Here is a 2,494-nt window from a genome sequence, read left to right as displayed (position 1 = left end):
CAGGAGAGGGAGCCACAGAATCCGAAGCAGGTTCCAGGCTCTAAGCTGTCAGCACAGAGCCCGATGCGGGGCTCGAACTCACGAACCGTGAGATCATGACCTGAGCCGAAGTCAGACGCTCAACTGACTGAGCCACCCAGGCGCCCCCCAAATGTAAAACATTTTAAAGCAAAAAGCCCCACTCTGCCACTAAAAATCAAGTACAGGTTTGAGATGTTCTCTGGCTGGGGAGTCCCAGTACATGTAGGTATAAAGCTTCAAAGGGGACAGGCTCCTCACAGATGGTGGCGTAAGCCGCAGACCGTTATCTGGGCACGACCCGTGCGTCTTCCCTTGTGCTCTTCTGCGAGATGAATGACCGGCTCATAACCAGGTAATTGTAATTGCAGGCGAAGGTGATGGGTTACTGGCTGGTCCTCGTGATGCTGTGGCAGTGTGACACGACCTACAGAGAACTCTCTTTCCTGGACGCTGCCAATTCAGGAATTATATTCCTGTTGAAGGTAGGTCTGGTCCAATAAGAGAGAGGAAAAAAAACAAAAGGCAAAATTAAAGCAAACTAGAAAAGAGCCAGCAGTTCAAAGAATGAGATACCAACACAATTAAACGTGTGAGTTTGGGGATAATTTCTCTGCCAAGGATAGTTTCCCTGGATGGAATCATTCGACTTAGCTAAAATCATTGATCTCTGAAAGGCACTGAAAACATAAGCCTTCATAACTGGATAGATGATTAATAACCTAAAATAACTCAGGATAGCTTCAGTTGGTGTTTAAAAATACAAAATGTAAGAATCTTGAAACGAAAGATTCCTGAGCATGGGGGTGGCTCAGTCAGTTAAGCATCTGACTCTTGATTTCGGCTCAGGTCATGATCTCGAGGTTTGTGAGTTCAAACCCCACATGAGGCTCTGCGCTAACAGTGTGGAGCCTGCTTGGGATCCTTTCTCTCCTCTCTCTGCCCCTCCCCAGCTCTGCTCTCTCTCTCTCTCAGAATAAACAAGTAAACTTAAAAAAAAAAAAGAATCTTGGGGCGCCTGGGTGGCTCAGTCAGTTAAGCGTCTGACTTCGGCTCAGGCCATGATGTCGCAGTCCGTGGGTTCGAGCCTCTCATCCGGCTCTGTGCTGACAGCTTGGAGCCTGGAGCCTGCTTTGGAGTCTATGTCTCCCTCTCTCTCTGCCCCTCCCCTGCTCATGCTCTGTCTCTTTCCATCTCTCAAAAATGAATAAACGTTAAAAAGAATTTTTTAAAAAAAGAATCTTAATACGAAAATAGGAATGAAGGATTAATGATGTTCTGATTGCAGAAGAGAGTGAGTGGGAAATAGATCTGAGAAATGATCTAGACTTTATTGGCCCTAACTCTCACTCTGGGGGAAAAAAATAACACAATAAAAAAAGTAATATTAAAATAACGAACTTGTTTTGGTATAACATTACCGATCAACTTTATAATCATGTGATTGTGAATTGACTTCTAACAATACGTAAAGCCATTAAGTTAGTCCAATGTATCAGTTTCTAGAAAGCTGATTGATTTGGGAGGAAATTTAATTTATGAGACCATAACTTCATCATTTATTAGTGCTATCAATAGTTTATAAATATTTAGAGAAATACACTCAAACTGTCCCACATGTGGCCAGTGAGAGCCGGTTCAACCTTCATACTCTCTCCTTTTGACATGTGGCCATCATTCTTTGAGTATTTCCTTTTTCCTTACTTTCTGGTACCACTAGATATCCCAGGCTCATCTTGTAACCTATAATTTATGGAATTACAGAAAATAAATCCATCCATGGTAATTCTTGTTTCAGTACTTTGTTTTCCTGCTGGTGCAGTTAGAAAGCTAGATCACAGGGGCGCCTGGGTGGCTCAGTCGGTTGAGCGGCCGACTTCGGCTCAGGTCACGATCTCTCGGTCCGTGAGTTCGAGCCCCGCGTTGGGCTCTGCTGACAGCTCGGAGCCTGGAGCCTGTTTCGGATTCTGTGTCTCCCTCTCTCTGACCCTCCCCCGTTCATGCTCTGTCTCTCTCTGTCTCAAAAAATAAATAAATGTTAAAAAAATAAATAAATAAATAAATAAAAAAGAAAGCTAGATCACAATGGGATATGCCAAAGGGAATTTATCAGCTACCGGTACCTTTTTTTTTTTTTTTAATATGGAACACTCTACAAATTTGCATATCATCCTTGAGCAGGGGCCACGCTAATCTTCTCTGTATCTTCCCAATTTTAGTGTATGCGCTGCTGAAGCAGACACAGTACTTTTTACCTTTCCAGAAGATAATTTTAGTCAGTGTCACTCGGCTTTTTCCTATTTTGCTTCCTAACTTAATTCCCTAATTAGTTCTTTTTAATTTTTTTTTTCCCATGTATTTATTTTTGAGAGACAGAGAGACAGAGCACGAGCAGGGGAGGGGCAGAGAAAGAGGGGGACACAGAATCTGAAGCAGGCTCCAGGCTCCGAGCTGTCAGCCCAGAGCCTGACGCGGG

At 43.6% G+C, this 2,494-nt stretch overlaps 1 non-coding gene across 1 annotated transcript; it reads right to left on the bottom strand.

Annotated features, from left to right (window-relative positions):
• Positions 1–2,154: 2,154 nt before the first annotated feature.
• On the bottom strand, positions 2,155–2,259 carry LOC122240623. The gene has a single exon (XR_006220402.1). It is a non-coding gene; the product is annotated as a U6 spliceosomal RNA (small nuclear RNA).
• Positions 2,260–2,494: the final 235 nt, after the last annotated feature.

The sequence above is a fragment of the Panthera tigris genome, chromosome B4 (assembly GCF_018350195.1).
Source record: "Panthera tigris isolate Pti1 chromosome B4, P.tigris_Pti1_mat1.1, whole genome shotgun sequence".
NCBI lineage: Eukaryota > Metazoa > Chordata > Mammalia > Carnivora > Felidae > Panthera > Panthera tigris.
Note: the sequence above shows the minus strand (reverse complement) of the source record. Positions and strands in the feature narration are given on the sequence as shown.